Source organism: Periplaneta americana, chromosome 16 (assembly GCF_040183065.1).
Source record: "Periplaneta americana isolate PAMFEO1 chromosome 16, P.americana_PAMFEO1_priV1, whole genome shotgun sequence".
NCBI lineage: Eukaryota > Metazoa > Arthropoda > Insecta > Blattodea > Blattidae > Periplaneta > Periplaneta americana.
In genome coordinates this window covers 189,487,696-189,509,769 of record NC_091132.1, presented here as the reverse complement: position 1 = coordinate 189,509,769, position 22,074 = coordinate 189,487,696, and the positions used below count along the sequence as shown (strand labels likewise).

General features: G+C 36.4%; 2 non-coding genes across 2 annotated transcripts; one reads left to right on the top strand and one right to left on the bottom strand.

The window, feature by feature from the left end:
• The first annotated feature begins 12,023 nt into the window (after positions 1-12,023).
• Positions 12,024-12,186, top strand: LOC138692296 (U1 spliceosomal RNA). Its single transcript, XR_011330049.1, has one exon. It is a non-coding gene; the product is annotated as a U1 spliceosomal RNA (small nuclear RNA).
• A 4,127-nt stretch (positions 12,187-16,313) lies between these two features.
• On the bottom strand, positions 16,314-16,475 carry LOC138692311 (U1 spliceosomal RNA). The gene has a single exon (XR_011330063.1). It is a non-coding gene; the product is annotated as a U1 spliceosomal RNA (small nuclear RNA).
• Positions 16,476-22,074: the final 5,599 nt, after the last annotated feature.

Sequence of the window (22,074 nt, the reverse complement as noted above, 5' to 3'; positions counted from 1 at the left end):
ATTCCATACAGTCAACTTCTAATAAAGTTTAAATTAAAGTTGAATTGGACCATAGACTCATCTTTAATCAATTAAAAAACAGTTAAACTCAATAATAATAATTAATTATTTGTGATTTCCACCTTGCAATACTTGGGGTAGGCCCTAATTGCTATAATTATTTTACTTACTGATTTCAGATTACAATAATTATTGCTCCTTGCTTGTTTTGTTCACAAATTACAAGATACTTAGTTCCAGTCATTATAATATTATTTTCATTAATTGATTAGTGTTGAGTCATAGTTTTTCAATTATTTCATATGATAGCTATTTACCTTTTTATCTGCTGTTCAAATGTTATAGTTTTTTCGTCATTGTAATAGTGCATTCAATAATTGTTTACTTTTTATTCTTACAGCAAACATTCTCATGGAGGCAGATAAAAAAGTTAATTCTTTTTGTTCCACCATGTTAATAATGTTAAAACAAGTACTAGAACAAATTTTGGCTACTCGAACGCAATTACGAGGAACGTCGAGAAAGTAAGTTTGCCTTGGGCCATTTTCATGGAAAGACTTATTGGAACAGATACAGAAAATTTTAGTTATTTTACAACATATTACCCACAGGAATTGAGGCATTTGTCATACCATAGGATCAACCGGTACAGACGGCTGTCACTTACTGGTTCTGATCCCTGGCAACAGACTTCTACAACACACGGATACAAAAGTTGATCCCACTTTAAGTATGTATATAAAGAGCTTTTATTTATTTATTTATCTATTTATCTATTTACTTATCTATTTATATATTTATTTATTTACCTATTTATCTATTTATTTATCTATTTATCTATCTACTTATCTATCTATTTATTTAATCTGACAGGATTAAGGCATAAGGCTTCTCTTCCATCCTACCAGATAGCATATATAAATACAAAAAAGAAATACAGACGCTGATGAAAATAATACAAATTAAATTAAAGCCCTATAAGGGTCAACAGGGTCAAAAGAACACTATAGAGCTCTCATCGAGCTAATACAAGAAAAAAAAAAGAAAGAAAAGCAGAGATAGCAATGATGATACTGATAACTGATAATAATAATATTAATAAAAATAATAATAACAATAATAATAATAATAATAATAATAATAATAATAATAATAAATGCATTATATATTGTCAATTTTACAACAGCATAGTTACAATATTTATTATTTGTCATGGGTTAACCCGAAGTTGCGCAACCAACAAGCAATTCCATGAACTACGAGTAGAATGTGATTTTTAAATTTAAATTTGAATTTTGATATTGTCCGACAGTCTCTGACATGGTCAGGGAGAGAGTTCCAGAGGCGAGGAATAGATATGCTGAAAGATGATGAGTAGAAGGATGTTCTGTGCAGAGGAATAGAGAGAAGGTACATGTTCCGGGTTCGAGGTAGTGAAAGGTAAACAAAACGAGATGCTAGGTAAGAGGGTGTGGAGGTGTGGATGATTTTAAATAGTAATAAGAGAGAGTTGAAGAATCTTCTTTCTTTAAGTGAACTCCAAGACAATTCTAGTGACGGTGTTACATGATCGAATTTTCTAATGTTACAAACGAAACGAACGCAGATATTGTGAACACGCTGTAGTCTATGGGCAAGATCAGTATTTAGATTCGTGAATAGAGAATCGCAATGATCTAAGTGGGGCATCACTAAAGTTTGGATCAGGTTCTTTTTAAGGCTGAGAGGTAAAACGTTGGTTGGTTTTATCATATTCGTAATAAGCAATTAAATATAAACTACATAAAATATACAGTTTGGGATAAATGGTAAGTTATATAAAAGTGTATTAAATTCATATTTATTGTCTTATTAATGGTATGCCACAACGGCTTCTTTCTAGGTTTCCTATGCGTACCCAGGGCTATAGCCCTGATGCGTACCTGCCTCATACCGGCCCTCTTTAAGCAATGCATAATACACTTCTGATCTTTCGTTGGTATAATTTCTAGGTCTACCTCTTTTCTCCACCAATGTTTGTAATAGTAAATTTCAATAATCTTAGTATTCGGTCTTCTATTTGTCAGTAACTATCTTATTAATCACGATAACCTTCATTATTTCATCATTTTAATCCGTTAATAAAACCCCTCCTTTGACTATAATTATTTATTTGCTGTGCCACCTTTGCTTATCTTAAAAGTTAATAATTAACATTAACGTTTTCGATACATTTGTATCATCTTCAGATGTAGAGTATTAAATGAACATTTATGCTGAAAACCTTGCCTTATGGTATGGAACTTATTATGATGGTTTTCGGATCATGTTAGTGTGAATTGCTCTAACTAACTAACACTAACATGATCCGAAAACCATCATAATAAGTTCCATACCATAAGGCAAGGTTTTCAACATAAATGTTCATTTAATACTCTACGTCTGAAGATGATACAAATGTTAATTATTAACTTTTATGATAAGCAAAGGTGGCACAGCAAATAAATAATTATAGTCAAATATTAACAGCTTATCGGCATACTACAACATGAAATTGAAAAACCCCTCCTATATTCCTACTTTACAATCACACACCCGTAACTGTCATCTTCTAATGTAACACGTCACATATTAAAGTCTTTCTCGTCAGCCACGCTGAAGTTATTCCTTCCGAGCAATACTTAATCGATATGACCATAGGCGGAGGGGCAAAGCAAATCATAGAATTCCCATATAACGGGGTTATGGGAGACATCATTTATTTCACTCCTCCCCCGTTATAGCTTGACCGTGGTACCACAGTTGTGGTGGTACAGTATATCGAAATATGATCATTTAATAAAGGTATTTTCGGAGGCATGTTTCTTTCAGTGTTACATCCATATCCGCGATGTTTCGGACCGAGTTGTACAGGGCTTGAATTTGTAGGTTTACTACAAATTATAATACGTCATAACTTAAAACAATCCCTCTCTTTTTTCTCTCTCGTACAGAAACACATGCACACATCAATAAAATACGTAACAGTGCTAACAGAAACTTTTTATATGAAGTTTACCTTCATGAAGATATCATAAACTCTAATTACTTTATTTAATCTCGTCTTTACACATTATACCGGGTTCACTTTTCTTTTTTCTGCATTGTTGTGCAGAATGTTAGTCATACATCTACAAGTCGCGGCCTGAACACCTGCAGGCTTCTAACACAAGAGTACAGGCTGTTACAAAAGAAACATTACAGTGTTTCCATTCCTCAATTGAGGTATACAGTAGAAATTCTTATACTTACTTACTTACTGGCTTTTAAGGAACCCGGAGGTTCATTGCCGCCCTCACATAAGCCCGCCATTGGTCCCTATCCTGAGCAAGATTAATCCAGTCTCTATCATCATATCCCACCTCCCTCAAATCCATTTTAATATTATCTTCCCATCTACGTCTCGGCCTCCCCAAAGGTCTTTTTCCCTCCGGCCTCCCAACTAACACTCTATATGAATTTCTGGATTCGCCCATACGTGCTACATGTCCTGCCCATCTCAAACGTCTGGATTTAATGTTCCTAATTATGTCAGGTGAAGAATACAATGCGTGCAGTTCTGTGTTGTGTAACTTTCTCCATTCTCCTGTAACTTCATCCCTCTTAGCCCCAAATATCTTCTTAAGCACCTTATTCTCAAAGAAACTTAACCTATGTTACTCTCTCAAAGTGAGAGTCCAAGTTTCACAACCATAAAGAACAACCTGTAATATAACTGTTTTATAAATTCTAACTTTCAGATTTTTCGACAGCAGACTGGATGATAAAAGTTTCTCAACCGAATAATAACAGGCATTTCCCATATTTATTCTGTGCTTAGTTTCCTCCCGAGTATCATTTATATTTGTCACTGTTGCTCCCAGATATTTGAACTTCTCCACCTCTTCAAAAGTTAAATTTCCAATTTTTATATTTCCATTTCCTACAATATTCTCGTCACGAGACATAATCATATACTTTGTCTTTTCGGGATTTACTTCCAAACCTATCTCTTTACTTGCTTCCAGTAAAATTCCCGTGTTTTCCCTAATCGTTTGTGGATTTTCTCCTAACATATTCACGTCATCCGCATAGACGAGCAGCTGATGTAACCCGTTCAATTCCAAACCCTCTCAGAAATTTAAAATAAATGCTGTGGTCCAGATACATGATCTGAAGATATTAATTCATCAATTTAAGCACAAAAACTCAGGCCTAATCATAAACAAACGCAAAAAAAAAGATCAATATTTTCTAACGTTAAGAAAAAAAAGAGTTGAGACAAGTTTTGGGGGGGCAGTGCCCTCCCATGCACCCCACCCCCCTAAATCCGCATATGGCTACGACGTTATTATATCCCTTCTTCATCATTTACACACTGCACTTGACCACCACACATCTCCATCCATATCATTACTTATTCCTTCCAAGATCTTGCTGACTCAAGGTTCTTCTCCTTATGCCGGTTTTCCTCCTCAATTCCGCCCGTTCATCGACCTTCAGCTTCAGCTGATTACTCTCTGTTGATCTTTGCATTCCTCTCGCCCTTAAGTTCGCATCTTGCTGTGTCATCCGGTCTTTATTCTCGCTTCCTCTATTTACGTTTTCTTCTCACTGCTCCAGGTTCGAAAAATTCGTGGTCGCAACTGTTCTTACTCTTTTGCGTGGTCTTCAATTATGGTAACTAATTATTTGTATGTGTAAACTATTATTTATTAAAAAATAAAATGCCTAATAGTTAGGGTTCCCAAACGTCCCGTAAAATACGGGATCGTCCAGTTGTACCAAGAAAAGTCTTCGGGACAGCTTTCCGTCCCGTATTTTAGAGTTCTAAACTGAGAAAAAACGGAACAGTTACAATGTCTATTCTGTATTACAAATTAAACATCGCACTTCATCATTGCAGGTGACTGTAGACGGACTATTATCAAACAATATTATTGTGAGTTATTAATTTCTGAAGGCGAGTGATGGCAACACCAAACGTTTAGAGCAGGGCTGGGCACATCACGTGATTCTGAGAAATGAGCGCTGTGTGCTTTAATGAGCGGGTCTTGCGAGCGCTGTGACGTATGCATACTGTACGTCATTCAGTGTCGGTGCTGTGGTGACTCTGCAGTATGATGGCGAACTTTGAAGACGGAGTTTCCGCTCATACACTAAAGCGGCCCGCTATTCCCAATGCTTTTAATGTATCATGGGAGGAGGAGTTCTTTTTGGTAGAGAGCAGTGGATTAGCAAAGTGTTTAATTTGGCATAAAACACTCCAAATGATTAAGAAGTTCAATATCTAACGATATTATTCTTTACAACATGCTACTGGATATGACAAATATGTTGGTAATGAACGCCATGATATATAATATGATATATCATGAACTGTAATATACTATACTATGATATATCATAATACTTGTATAATTTAAAATTATATATTACTAAATGTATAATAACTTATAATGCAATGTAAATATCAAATAGATACTCTAATATAATGTACCTGAGAAACGTTTTCTTTAAGTTGTATTAATTTATGGTCATATTATATTATATTATATTATATTATATTATATTATATTATATTATAATATATATTAACAGGATGACAATAATGCACTTACTGAATCGGCTATTAGAATTAGCTACAAAATTTGCCACGAAATTGCAAAGGAATTGAAAACATTCAACGAAGGTAACTTCATCAAGCGATGTTTAATTATATTGGCAGATGAACTCTGTCCACAGCAAGTAGGGGAAGTGGAAGCCATACGCCTGTCTCGTAGAACCGTGGTGAGGATATTGCAGTATGTGCGTATGGGTTATGTAAATAAGCCTAATGTTTTGTGTGTGTGCATAGAGCGAAGTTTATTTCATTAAATTAATAAGAGTGTTATAAAGTCTGTACTGTACAATGATTTGATGTAATATCCTTATAAACTATTATGTACTGACAGACTGAATGACTAGAACAACCGTGGCTCTTGTTACATTAATGCAGGGAAGGTAGCTGTAATGCGAGTCCGCCACTGCGTGAGCGTTCTGCTCTGGCTTGGAATTGAAGTGCCTTGCGGAGCGAGAGCAGCTCTGGCCGACTAAATGGAGCCGCTCTCATGCCCGGCCCTGGTTTAGATGAAGTCTGGGTGGATCTTTTTAAAAGTGCTGAAGGAGAACTCTCAAATTTGAAGAGGGTACTGGAGTTCATTATGTGTATCCCTGAAACAAATGCGTGTGTCGAAAGATTATTTTCTCGCGTGAACGCTCTATGGACTGATGAGAAAAATAAATTGTCTATAAAAACAGTAAAATCATTCGTAAGTTAGGACTGTGTTGCTTTTCATGACATGATTCTTCAAAATAAACAATTATTAAGTGAAATTCATTTTTTAGAGAAATATTGCAAGGCCAAGGCGGATTGATTGATAAGAACATTGTCATGTGAGTAACTTAGTGTATTTTCTGACTATTTCTGAAAGTAAAAACAATTTGAAAGCAACTTACATAAAGACGCTTAAACTTAATGCAAATATGCTCCCTAACAATTTTGTTTACCATTTGTTTACTTACCCTTAATTAGTAAAGTGTTTGTGTAGTAAACTTTACTACACACACTTTGAAAGATTGGAATATTTGATGGGTGTGCATACTAACTTACTCAGTGATAACTGATAAGTATCCCGTATTTTTTTTCCAATATGTCTGGGAATCCTACTAATAGTACAACATTTCGACTTGGTGTAAGCAATATACGACATTCAGTCTTAGCCAGTACCGGCGCTAGGATTTGCGAGGCCCTAGGAAACCTGTATTCAAGGTCGTATATCAATATAATGACAATAATAATAATAATAATAATAATAATAATAATAATAATAATAATAATAATAATAATAATAATAATAATAGAAGTAATAGTAATTAAACTACTCACCATAATTATTATGTAGCTGAATTCTGACCATGCTTTTATTTTTAGTCTTACAAAAAAACTTCTTACACACTGACAAATCACAGTAATCTATTACCGTAGGTTAAATATATTTTTAAATGAACTGAAATGTTTCTACAAGAAATCAAAACTCGTTTCATTTTTCTATTTTTCATTGAACCGAAATCTTGAATTAAATCTGAATAATCTGGACTGTTTTTATGGAATTTAGACGAGTACTAAGGTTTTTCCAGTCGTTACACCCCTGAGAAGATAATGCTGTCATTGAGGTCGAAAAAAGTAGGCAAGCAAAACGATATAGGGTGAACTGTACAGTCGTTGGCACCGTTAAGATATTTTGAATAAGCTTTTATTTGTTATCCTTATTCATTGATGTAATTTTTTTTTCATTTTAATTATTGAATATGTAGGGAATTTTTTTTTGGTTATTTAACGACGCTGTATCAACTACTAGGTTATTTAGCGTCGATGAGATTGGTGATAGCGAGATGAGGCCGAGGATTCGCCATAGATTACCTTGCATTCACATTACGGTTGGGGAAAACCTCGGAAAAAACCCAACCAGGTAATCAGCCCAAGCGGGGATCGAACCCGCGCCCGAACGCAACTTCAGACCGCCAGGCAAGCGCCTTAACCGACTGAGCCACGCCGGTGGCTGTGTAGGGAATAGTTCAGGGATTATTATGATAGGTTTGAAACATTTTCATTAAACATATTGAATTTATTATGTATGCCGGGACACAGAATCTGAAAAAAAAAAAAAAACAATATATATATATATATATATATATCAGTGATTGGCACCTACATATATAGTTGTTGGCGTCCACACCTTTGGAGTAACGGTTAGCGCGTCTGGCCGAGAAAACAGGTGGCCCGGGTTCGATTTCCGGTTGGGTCAAGTTACCTGGTTGAGGTTTTTTTCGGTGTTTTCCCTCAACCCAATATGAGCAAATGCTGGGTAACTATCGGTGCTGGACCCTGGACGCATTTCATTGCCATTACCACCTTCATCTCATTCAGACGCTAAATAACCTACGATGTTGATAAAGCGTCGTAAAATAACCTACTAGATTAAAAAATAGTTGTTGGCACTATAGTTATTGGCATAGCTGATCTAGCATAATCTTAATCTTCAGATATATGCCAATAATCAGGTTTGCTGTCTGCATAATTCATACATTTAAGACAGACATAAAATATCGTCGTTGTTCCTGCAGTAACTGTTATGTGACATATTTATCGATTTTTAGATTTTTTCTCTATTAAATAGCTTATATAGTGATACAGCAAATAATAAAATGTCCTATATGTAATTATATATCTTTGCTTCGAAAATGTAAGAATTCACATCTCCTATGTACGGCTGCCATAGGATAAATAAATGTGTTTTTCCTTCCTCCTGAAAGATTTTATATTTTGCACATAGGAGTTAATACAGGAACAACGACGATATCATATTTGTTAGAATTGAACACTCGAGATTCGTATTTATAATGTTTTTCGTGCATACAAAGCACATTCCTTCTTTAACATGTGATGTAGGTTTTGAACTGCCTTGGGTACCAATGCATGATTTTGAGGTTGACGGCTATTGATGTTCCTCTTCAAAGTTACTGTTCATTTCCTCTTGAATTGCGGAGATATCAGTGATAAGCACAAGTGGAAGTCCTTATTTCTTTTTATTATCAGCTGGTTGTTCAAGCTTCTTTGTTCTCAATTTACTTTCTTCTCTCTTGAGTTTTCTATCCATTTTATCGTTCTCATCTTTTTTTCTTGGTTTCCTTTACTTGAAACAAATCCTTCCCAGATTTGCAGGCTTTGGACGTCTGTGTGTGTATCGTCGCCATGGTGACCGTTATACAGAGCAGCAGTCCAGGAAAGGGACAGATTTGGACATGAGTCAGTCATAGTGTGGGATGGCATCACTATAGATGCTCGAACGGACCTTGTGGCTATGGGAAACAGACTTAATGCTTCCAGGTATAGACTGACAAATCGAACTGAAACCCTGACCGAGTTACTACGTGAGCGCTGGCTGTCTTGGGGAGGAGCAAGTGAGAAAGCACGGGGGGGAAGGGAGAGAGCACTATGCACTATGTACTTGCAGGTCCACTCACAGTTTGTCAAACCTGCTAACAAAAGCATTAAAAGGTTGACTAGTTGCCTGCAATGCTAGCATAATGGAACCTTCCTAGCCGACAGTCGAGGCAAAAATGAGGAATCCGTTATTGTGGTAATACTGGAGAGTGGTTCTTCTATTGGTCGCGACACCCTCTCAGATATTTACGTGGTGATTGGTGACTGAATGACGATGAGCGAGGGAGAGAGAAGAAAGAAAGAGAGAGATTCCAGAAGTTGGTGTGTTTTACGGGGTTTCACTTGAAGATGTCAAATTATACATTGTTGAGATTGTACTATAGAGGCCATGTTATACCCACTGCTGTTTTTTTATTATCCAATTTAATAAACCCTATTTCACCCTGAGGTATATTAGGGTTATAGTTGGCATCAAAATACATATTTTATAACCACTAAACAACAGTAAAGTGATAATATAAAATAGTGGTCACAGTTACAATTCACATGAATTATGTAGAAGCATGCACATTAGTGAAAGAATGGCTCCTATTAAAGATCAATGAGATGTTTGAGGAATAATCAATGTAAAAGATATACAAGAATGTCTAACCGTTTCAGAGTAAATACACGGCCTAAAAAGATAATCAATAGTAGATTTAATAAAACAAAGTTTGACTTTCACTTTCAAATTAATATTTAATTCATGAACAATGAAACAGTTAAAAGTAATAAAGAGATATTACAAGCAATGATTTTCGGTTACAAGTTACATACATGATTCAGGAACAAGTACAATAATGAAAATAGTAACACAAATAATGACTTACAACTAACGAATAACGAAATTCTTGAAGGGGCAATAAAAAAGATTTAAAAACAAGTGTAAACAGTACAGTAAAGGAATAGTATAAAAAATGACTTAAATTACAAATTAAACACGTCCTTTTTAAAGCAATAGGTAACAACAAAGAGATACTAATAGCAATACACTGACTGTAGTTACAGATTAAACACATTATTTTAATACCCACTGCTGTTGGAATGGGCCCCAATTTGTTTTTCACCAAGACAATGCAAGAGAGCATACAGCATCAGCAACCATGGCCAGTCTACAGGAATTCCAAATTCAAACCATGGACTGGCCTGCTATGAATCCGGACATTAAATCCATTCAGCATTTATGGGATAAGCTAGACAAATAAGTCCAACACTTCAGACTGTTCAACAGCTTGCATATGCTCTTATCGAAGAATGGGAGAACATACCACAAGTAGAGGTGTGTAGACTGACTAGGAGCATGCCTCGAAGGTGTGAGGCAGACGAGGCCACTTTAGTGGAGCTGCATAATACACAAAATTTTTGTAGAACATTTTTCAGTCTTCCTGTGAACATGGATGTCGGAGGAGATATTCTTTTGGCAAATTTGCTCATACGAAGAAAGGATAGACGTAAAAACAGAAGAAGAGTTTGTGTTCATCCATTAGTTTTGGAAAGACTGGATCGAGGACTATTACATACCTTGTTCGATGATTTACATCACGACGATAAAAAACATTAATTTAAAATTACGGAAATGAGGGACGATATGGCATAAAACATATTTTTGTTTATTATTTAAGAATTCAGAATTAAACATAATAGGTAGCAAACATAAAACCATTCATAGCACATCATACAACCAATATACTACAAATATGTCTGTAGTGTAATGGTAAAGTCATAGGCCGTGGTGTAATTGAACCCAGGTTCAAACCTGAGATCAGTTTTTTTTATCTCTTAGTTAACTTATTTACATTATTTTATATACGTTATTTGATTTTAACGTGAAATAAAGGAGATTTTACTACATAAATAATATATCCGTAATTCGCATTAGTCCAGTTATTTAGTTGTCTAGTCTATGGTTATATTATTATTGCCATTCTATATTATTCTGTCATAACATAGCCTGTATGTCGTGACAGTGTAGGTGCAGGAAATTGGTGGCCCACTAGTCGTCCATTAGCAGCGCCACGAACGCGTCACTCACGCGCCACTAAAATAGTGTCCTGGCTATGGCTGCTGTAGCTACGTCTGAAAGCTACCATTTAATTCTATGTATCGCGACAAGCACCACTTTTAATGGCCGCCACCAGCGGCGATGCCAAACACTCAGAGCTTCTGCAGCGCGACTATTCTGTGGTTGTGGCTGTGTGTGAAGGCCTCCATTTAATTACATTATTCACAAGCGGCAGCGCGATAGTGGCGCTTCTAAAAGTGGCCTCGTCTCAAGGGACTCTAAAAACTTTGAATGTGAGACGAATAAAATTCGGGAAGAGATACTAGTACTGTCCGCATTTCACGAGAAGATCCGAGCAAGGAATGCGAGTTTTTCCCCCACTCTTATAACCTACCCCCAACACGGAACCGGCCGGCCATTGTCTGAGCCTTGTTTGTCCCAGCCGGCCAATTACATCACCCCCATACACCTGCTCCTTCAAGAACTCCGATTTACTGGCTTACTCTTTCCTCTTACCCCGCAAGGACCATGCTGCCCTCGCAGGGATCCTCTCGTGAAATTTGGACAGTAGTAGCAGTAGTAGTAGTAGTAGTAGTAGTAGTAGTAGTAGTAGTAGTAGGTAACGTGGTTCTTCTTAGCAAGTAGACAGATGAAGGTCTGTGTCTGATCACCGGATCAATACCGGAGAGGTCCTCATCACACGAACTCCAGAATGCAGCTTCACATCTGACGTTAGAACTCGAAACTAGGCCGCTAGATGGCAGTGTCTATTTAATTCATATTAAGAACATACCAGTTTAAGTATAATAACTGAGAACTGTATGCAGATTATGTCAAGCTACATTACGTTCATGAAAAATTATATTTCATATAAGGTTTGTATAAGGGTTTTCGATCATATTGTAACAGTTAATTAAATATTAATGAATTGTAAAGAGACATCCAGTGAGTAGTTGAACGTAGAGTAGACATAAGAGGGCTGAGTGAGGATACCTCGGCATACTTACCTGGCGTAGGGGTTACCGTGATCATGAAGGCGGTTCCCCCAGGGTGAGACCCTTCCATTGCACTGCGGTTGGGTTGACCCCTGCGATTGCTCCAAATGTGAGTAACTCGGGCGCGTAATTTTTGGTAGTCGGGACTGCGTTCGCGCTGTCCCGGTATTAACTTCTAGTGATAGATCAAGTGGAACTTGCAATTTGAAAGGTGTCTGTTACTTGAAATAGGCAAGGTATTTCGCTTAAATTTTTAAAGTGGTTGTGTGTTTTGAAATAGAATTTAAATGTTATAGTACACTTACTGGCTTCTAAGGAACCCTCACATGAGCCCGCCATTGGTCCCTATCCTGAGCAAGATTAATCCATTCTCTATCATCATATCCCACCTCCATCAAATCCATTTTAATATTATCTTTCCATTTACGTCTCGGCCTCCCAACAGTAACTGTATATGGTTCTTATTAATTTTATTTTAGAAACCTACAACCTGCTGATAGAAGAGACGGCCTCCAGATGTGGAGGGTAGCTGCGAATATATTGAATAAGCAGTCGTGGACAGCCGATAAGGGATGGTCCTCCAGCTTGGGGGTTGGACGAAGGGCTAACAACCCATCACCGTAAAAAACAGCTTGTTACGAAACGTAACAATAAGTCTCGGAATGGGACTGTTTCTCGGCACGACCACAGCAAAGGAATAAGGTTATAAGATTTGGTACATCGAAAAAAATCGAAAGAGAATTGGGAGGACAAATTTAAAAGGTACGCAGAACGCGTCCTTGCAAGGGGTTGGGGGCTGTACAAAACTAAATATGTGAGCTCCAAGCCTGTTGACCACTAGTCTCACTCCGGGTTACGCTGCTCCACTGAAGGAGCTCTAGAAAATTTTGAAGGGGAAGCCGAAATTATTTGGTACATGGAACGTAAGTAGTCTTTATAGAACAGGAGGGGTAACATTAGTAGCAAAAGAACTAGCTAGATATAGAATAGACTTCGTGGGAGTACAAGAGGTTAGGTTAGATGGGAATGGCATATCACGCACGCATTGTATTCTTCACCTGACATAATTAGGAACATTAAATCCAGACGTTTGAGATGAGCAGGGCATGTAGCACGTATGGGCGAATCCAGAAATGCATATAGAGTGATAGTTAGGAGGCCGGAGGAAAAAAGACCTTTAGTGAGGCCGAGACGTAGATGAGAAGATAATATTAAAATGGATTTGAGGGAGGTGGGATATGATGGTAGAGACTGGATTAATCTTGCTCAGGATAGGGACCAATGGCGGGCTTATGTGAGGGCGGCAAAGAACCTCCGCGTTCCTTAAAAGCCAGTAAGTAAGTAAGTAAGTAACCCACAAAACTTTTACACCCAGTAATGGCGATGCCAAGTAACGTGGATGTAACATTCCACTGAAGTGTGATATTGTAGGCCTACATATAAAAATAATCGAAATTTTTGTTCATTAAATCTAATCTTCTAAAACTTATCAGTATTTTCTACTCCTGAAAGAAAAAAAAATTAGAAGACCTGGTGGACAAGTAGGCCTAAAGGCAAATAACCTGTATTACTTCATCTTTTTCCTCATGTATTCAAACTATTCTTTCTGACATACGAATAGGTACTGTAACTGATAACCAATAAGTGTTTTATAGAACTTAATACTACCACAGTCTAGTATATACAGTCACGAAGCTCGATACGTAGGGAATATGCATCCATAGATAGTTTCTAACCACTAGGATCGCTACTATCGCCTCATCACACAATACGTAATAGTCCCGGCACAGTTTATTGTTCCTAGTCCCTCACAACTCAAGCTTCGTGACTGTATATACTAGTCTGTGATACTACCGTGTTGGTTATGATTATGAGTTATGATTTTATAACTCTCTTGGTCTTTAGGGAATCTGAATAACTACAGACTCGGAGAGATTTTAGTTTGTTGTTACTACAGTTTACAGCACTACAAATATTTATTTCATTAGGAGATATTATTAAAACGTTATTAACTCACGCCCTTTTCATAAGAACGTGCTGGCATTAGCAATATTGATCTATGGTAGCAATCCTACGACCTATTGCTACAATTTATTTGTTAACTGAAATTAAAATTTCTTCATCAAACCCGTGTATTCATTTGTTTGCACGTACGTCATATTAGCAGTAAATGCATGTAAGTGAATCGTGTAAGTAGGATAAGTTAAAAGTAGGCCTACTTGTGGAAACTGAACATGTATTGCAAATTGCGGTAAACTTACCATAACAAACCATAATACAATTGTAGCTTAAAATAATAAAAAATGCCGGTACTTAAAAGGAAATAAAAAAGTGAACTTCAAAACATATTCAGCGCATCTCTTATGAGTTAAATGTCATTAGCAATATTGATCTATGGTAGCAATCCTACGACCTATTGCTACAATGCCGGTACTTAAAAGGAAATAAAAAAGTGAACTTCAAAACATATTCAGCGCATCTCTTATGAGTTAAATGGCATTAGCAATATTGATCTATGGTAGCAATCCTACGACCTATTGCTACAATTTATTTGTTAACTGAAATTAAAATTTCTTCATCAAACCCGTGTATTCATTTGTTTGCACGTACGTCATATTAGCAGTAAATGCATGTAAGTGAATCGTGTAAGTAGGATAAGTTGCAAATTGCGGTAAACTTACCATAACAAACCATAATACAATTGTAGCTTAAAATAATAAAAAATGCCGGTACTTAGAAGGAAATAAAAAAGTGAACTTCAAAACATATTCAGCGCATCTCTTATGAGTTAAATGTCGTATTTTATTACCAAGTTTACATCAGCTGTCGAGTTTACCCCAATTTATGGTATGGAAAATACAGTAGTTAATTTCTGAGGAAATAGATCTGCGATAAAAAGTATTGTCCCCCCAGGCTAAGAAGAAATGACGTCTCTGTTTATGAGGCTACTAATATTGATTTCTCTCACAGGAAATAAGTACAGAGCTCAAATGATGCATAAATATAGATTATTTAGAAATAAACTGAATTTGCCATCCAGGTTCGAAAAATTATATATCTCAAACTATGATTCACTTGAAAGTAAGAAGCACAATGATTTAAATTATTCTCAATTTCTTGAACTTATAACTTTTTTTTTTCAGATTAACTGGGTGTAAAAGTCTTGTGCGCACAATAAATTTCGCCCAGAGATCTATTAAGCACTCACAACTCAATCGTTTTTACCATTACCATAGCAACAGGCCTACCACGCTATGTAGCATTCAGTTGTTTTTCCGATCGCAACGCTCCTGTAATGTCCCATCTTTAAAACAAACAGGTTTAGGCCCGTAACACACTTGAAGAATTTTCGCTAGCGAGAAATGTGTTGCGAGAAAGAGGCGAAGAGCCTTCCTCCACACACTTGGCGAGTTCTCGCTATCACAGATCACACCTCGCTATGATCATCTATGCACTGCCTTCATGCAGAAAGCATTTTTATGATTATAGTAATGACTCGTTGGGGGAAATATTATAGGTTATGTATTTACGTATATTGCCGTACTGAAATATATAACCTGTAAGTATATTGTCGTACTTTACAAATTACGTACGAACACTATGTTCAATCTGAGTATTCAGATGATGAGGAAATGGAGTTACATGAACATATTTTGTTCATGAAAAGAAAAGGTAGGCCTAAAGTTAAAGCCAGAAATATCTGAAAATCACATTGCATCTTACGAAAATAAGGGCGAGTTTTGGACACTGGTTTAGATTTGAATGATGATACGTTTAGACGTTATTTCAGGTTGAATGGACCACAGTTTTTTGCCATTCATGATATGATAAGAAGAGTCTTTGCTATGTATCTGATATTTGTCTCCAGATTTCTTCTTTTAAGTTTCGTGTTTTTATGATTTTCATCCCATGTATCATATAAATAGGCCTACGGGTGACATCGTACAAGTTCGATAAGTTTCTGACTACAATTATCAGCCATCTTTCCTCATTTTAAAATAAAAACAATACAATTCGCCACCTGTGATATATTTTTCTACATCCAATCGTCATAAAGAGTACAAATGTCAAACATCTTTGATAAATGTGTCAAAAAAATTCGCTGAGCTACCGATTGCAGCGAGAAACTCGCTCGAGGTTTTTGTCTCGAACAAGAATCTCTTCTCTTTCGTGGACGTCCATTTGAATCCATATTATCAATCTTCGAATTATCTCGCAACGGAAAACTCTTCAAATGCATTACAGTCACTACTACATCTCTTCAAACCCAACTACTTGGTTTATTAGATTAACACCAGGACAGCGCGAACTCAGTCCCGACTACCAAAAATTACGCGCCCGAGTTACTCACATTTGGAGCAATCGCAGGGGTCAACCCAACCGCAGTGCAATGGAAGGGTCTCACCCTGGGGGAACCGCCTTCATGATCACGGTAACCCCTACGCCAGGTAAGTATGCCGAGCTATCCTCACTCAGCCCTCTTATGTCTGCCCTACGTTTAACTACTCACTGGATTTCTTTACACAATTCATTGATATTTAATTAACTGTCCAATATAATCCGAAAATCTTACACAAGCGTTGTATGAAATGTAGTTCTTGATGAACGTAACGTAGTTTGACATAATTTGCATACAGTTCTCAGTTATTATACTTAATCTGCTATATTCGTAACATGAATTAAATAGAAACTGCCATCTAGCGGCCTAGTTTCGAGTTCTACCGTCGGATGTGAAGTTGCGTTCTGGAGTTTGTGGGATGAGGACTTAACCGGTATTGATCCAGTGATCAAGCACAGACCATCATCTGTCTGCTTGCTAAAAAAAAAAGAACCACAATTTACGTTAGCTTGTTACTACTACTACTACTACTACTACTACTACTACTACTATCTCTTACCGAATTTAATTCGTCTCACATTCAGAGCTTATATTCAACAACTAATGCAAACAATAAAATTCAGAGTGTATGTTTTTCCTGTTTTGGGAATAAATTCATTGGACTCAATATTAAATTTGTTAATGTCAATAAATCTAGTTGCTGTTATGGTTGCTATTGCTGCCCTTACTGTTACTGCAACTATTGTTTATATTAGTGCTGCTGCCAATGAAACTACCACTACTGCTAGTGCTAGACTACCGATATTGCTTCTACAAAGTAGGCTACTCAAATTTTCTTTACGTGGCGATGAGGAATTGGCTATCTTTGTTGGAGATAAGATCCTTTTTTAATTCAGAAGGTCCTCCCACGATATGAAAAATGTAATTGTAATTGAAGAGTCCACTGCAAGAATGACGGATATCATTTGGAATACATTTTGCAGGAGACGCAATTGAAAGTTTGAAATGCTTAGCGCTCAAAGCTTAACTGTGATTTTCCGATCATTACTGGACAATGACTATCAGTGTTAATGCCACATAACTCTGTATGTACATTCTATATGTCTTAAGCTATGCATTGACAGTCTTGGTTCATTTTCGACAAGAAAGTGACATCCATCATTCTTGCAGTGGACTCTTCAATTCTGATTGTCAGGCTGAGGTTTTCTAAAATAGGCAAAACACTGCTATATTTCGTCTTATTGTAATAGTGGGATACATTACAAACAAGCTGCGGCATAGCTCTGCGGTAGAGCTTTAGATTGAAGACCGAGAGACCTTGTTCAAATCCGGGTGTCCTCTGACTTTTTGTTTACATTTAATTCTTAATTGCTTCATACAGTTATCAATTCTCGCAACATTTTATTTAATTTATGTAGCTGCATTTCTTAACCAAAAACAGTAATTTTAAAAGCAGGCCTGCAATTGTTGAACCGGTTCATTGATCGGTTGCGATTACTGCTGTGTGACATCTGATGCGAGACAACTGACAATCAACGCAAACAGTTTAATGTCAGTGTTAAAAGTATTTTTCACACGTTACCTTATATATCTGCAGTGCTCGGGAAAAGTGACATAAGTCAGTTTTCACAAACCTTTTTTGATAATTTATTGACAACTTACACTGGTTTATGTCGATTTGATTTTTTTCTGTATGAATTATTGTAATGGGAGGAATACTTATGTATTTTTTTCCAAGCGAGCAGATGTTCCGTAAGTTGTCAATAAATTATCAAAAAAGGTTTGTGGAAACTGACTTGTGTCACTTTTCCCAAGCACTGCAGATATAACAGTCAATGTGTAACAACCTGCCTAGTGTTAAAAGATCCACTTGTCAAAAAAAAGTTTTACAAGTAAGTCGACGCATTGTATAGTGAGTGTCACGTAGGAACAGTTCCTAAACAGCAAATATTGCCGTCTTGTCAGTGTTGCCAACTGTTACCAGATATTACACGATCCTACTTACTGAATGACTTATTTACCTAACGTACTTTATCTTTATGTTGGAAGGTTATTCTAAATAATTAAATAATTTATAACATATTTTCGTAGGAAAACTATACGAAAAAGGGATCAACATGTTAGGTATTTTGTCTGGCAATATGAAATTCATTGGTTTGATTTACGAGACCTAACCTAAAAATGTATTTTGTTTGACCACATGAAATTATCAGTACTCACTTCGAATACTTGCCTGACTGTAGTCTTGAATTATAACCACAACACAACACATAAAATAACTATTATGTTAATACTGATATTAATTATTAGTATGTTCAAATTTCACTAGCTTCCAGTAACCGACTAAGAAATGTAGTACAATTTTAATTTCGTGGAACTCCAGTACCGACAACCTTTGTCTCAGCTACCAACATACCAGTTACAAAATCACTACTATTTGTAGTATTTCTCAATATCGAAATTCGAAACGAAGTTGGCAAAAGAAAATTCAACCTACAAACTAGAAAATCACCACAATCCACTAGCATATAGAGTAATGTGGGAAAAATGGTTAGGTTTCACCCTTACGGTATGAAGTAAGCTGACCCGGACGATAAACAGGGAAATTCTTATATGTTTCTGTGAAGTGGCGGATTCTCTAAGTCAGTGTTCCTCAACCGCAGGGTATCGGCCTGGTATCAGACCTTGCTTCAGTGATACCGGGCCACCATACCTTAAGTTGTGTCATTACTAGAGACGAGAATTCCATGCAAATGCATGTTTTTATAGGAACATAGGACATAGCTCAAACTTAGTACTTATCCATTTCATTACTTTCCGGTTCCAAATATGTGTACTTTTTTCCGTGCATATTTGGATGTTTTGTCCTTTTTGGGGATAAAAACATGCATAATGCATATTTAAGCCATTTTTAGCTTAATAATGCATAAGATATACAGGGACATCACTTTATTTTTACCAACATTTTTAACATTAACCTGGCTATACTCGCAAACACTGTTGCCCTCTTCCATTACAGGAGTTTGATGTTACTAGTGCAATATGTAAACAAATCATTTTACTAGGTATAGGAGGAGAGAAAAGTAGTGTATCCATTTATGTTGTAGGGAAATACGATATTACGATTTTCAGTTTGATCATCACTTTTACGGAATTTATCAAAATACAGTAGAGTAGTAACATTTTTTTTTTTCAAAAACTCAACTTTTCAGGCGGCTATGTTCGTTATGCAATGTCTACTTTACTTAGCATATTAATTATTGGTGTTAACATACAATATAGAGAGTGCACTTAAATTGAGGGGGACATAAGTAAAGGGCTGTAAGTGCACTTAAGTTACTTTTGAGAAAATGGGGTTTAAATATTTAAGCGTTCGTAAAATCGGTGACATCTTTATTTAAATTTTAATGTGTGATGCGATTAAAATATCCCTTTGCCACTAAAGTTTTAGATACTTTTGCTTACACTGGATGCACTTAACTCATGTTATTACAAATGTCACTAGCATTCCTTTGCTTCTAGCCACCTCAATTAAAAAAAAAGCTAATCTGAATTTTTAAACAAGTTGCTGAAAATGGTTGCCGTTCATTACAATGCAGGCTTCAATTCAGTACGCATATTATTAAAAACATTTTGAAGCATATTCTCTGAAATTGAATTTATCGTTTCTTGAATATAATTTTTTAGTACGATATTATTAATATAGGTTCTTTCTTCTATAGAAAACGCAATCATATTTATGAAACACACTATACACTGCAGTGTTTACTTCACTGCTTGAAGACTTCGAATGCAACAGCGGCCGTAAGTTTGTGTGTCTGACGGGAGCAAGGACATTAGTGAAGGGGTGAGAGTGAAGTACATTCAGAAATGCAGGTACTCTTGGTTTCACAAGTAAAGAACCTTCGTTGCAGGGTTGGGTACAGGAAGCCATAAATCTGACTGACACGCTCCCCCAATTAGTGAAACTGTGGACAAAGATACCGCCAGGAGACCGCCGAGAATGCTGTGTTGTGAATTTTCCATTTTTGAAAGAATCCAACCAGTTGCAAAAGAAAATACATTTAAAGAGTCAAGACAAGCGCAAACATGGCAACAGCTGAAAGTTTTAGCAAGTTTACTTCCCCTAACTGGCCTGTCAAACACTGTCATCTGTGTAGAAGTGGTATGAGGCCAGGGTTCTTTACTTGTGGAGCCGAGAGGACAACAAAAATGCAAGTAAAAACAAAATGATGTCCCTGTACATTATATTCAGTTTAAACGCAGGTTTAAATGGTTTTGAGGGACACCTCAATTTCTCGATTTTTATGTCCTTTATTTTAGCTTCAGGATCAGATTGAAGAAAGAAAAGAAAAAACTAAGTAAGAGAGGAATGAAATAAATTGTTAAGATTCCACAATAAGATGTTGGTGGACCTTTCTCTGGACGGAAGTGCACTTTTACAAAATTTTATCCACGACCGTCTACAGATTGTGTGTCATAAATGGATTTATTACGTTGGATATTTTGAGAATAGTATAGAACTATAGAAGAAATACAGAGAGTTCAAGGAAACTGCCAACAAATAATTTAGGTCAAAAGCACCCTCTTTCAGGGAGGTCGTAAATTCTCTCCCTTTTCCAGCACTGGCAGCAATTTAGATTCTTCTAAAATTGCAATCATTCGCTAAACTGTCTTTGCATGTGTGAACCTCATAAGTGGTTAATGTGTTTATTTATTCTGTTTGCATGTGTTAATGTGGTTCTAATATGCTTCCAAAAAGGTTCCAAAAATTTACTCTTTGCACAGTGGATTAAAGGATAGGATTTTATTAGATCAGATGGGGTTGTCATATTCTGCGATTGTTGCAGTAAAGAAGCACTGCTATTCAGTTTCTGAATATCTTCTATGACAGTGATTCTTTGCAAAAGTTACAAAACTTGTTTAAATTAATTAATTAAATTATGATGCCCGTTTTAAAATCGTATCTAGGTAACCGTAAGGTCTATTATAATTTCAGATAAATTTACTAAAAGATTCCAAGTCGACAAGCATGTCAAATGTGTTTCACATATTGCAAAAATGCCAAAAAGGAAACAATCTGCAAAGAATTTCACATATCCCTCAGTTATACCGTGGGGAACTCGGTGTAGCGGCGGAAAACAAACTGGAGAGGGTCATAAATGCGAACCCGGTGAAGAGGGTTATCTGTTGCGAAAACTTGAATGAAGAATTTGACCGGACACTGTCACAAATATGTTCATTCAAATTTGCACCCATAACTTCTTACGATGTAGAGACATCATTCTTTGCCTACAAAAACATATTGAGTGACAAACGCAGGAACCTCACAGATGCTGATTTAGAAATGTTGTTACGTTGTTAACTGTGCAAAAGAAGTGAAGTAAAGTAAGGTATTTGGAATAAAAATTATAGAGCATATTTGAATAGCTATATTTTTCGCTTGATCGTGCATGTTTTATGGTTTGATAGTGCATGAATGCATACATATTTTGGGATTTTATAGTGCATGAAATTCTCGTCTCTAGTCATGAATAAGGGCCGTCTTTCTGGTCATTCATTGATTAATGATATCATTAAAGAGCATTAACATTCTCAGGGGTTCCATCCATCTTAGAACCTTCCGGGATCAGCCGTTCAGAGGGCAAAAGACCAGATGGTCTGACTCTAGTCCCGTGGCGTGTAGGTAAATATTTAATTTGGGATTCCACATGTA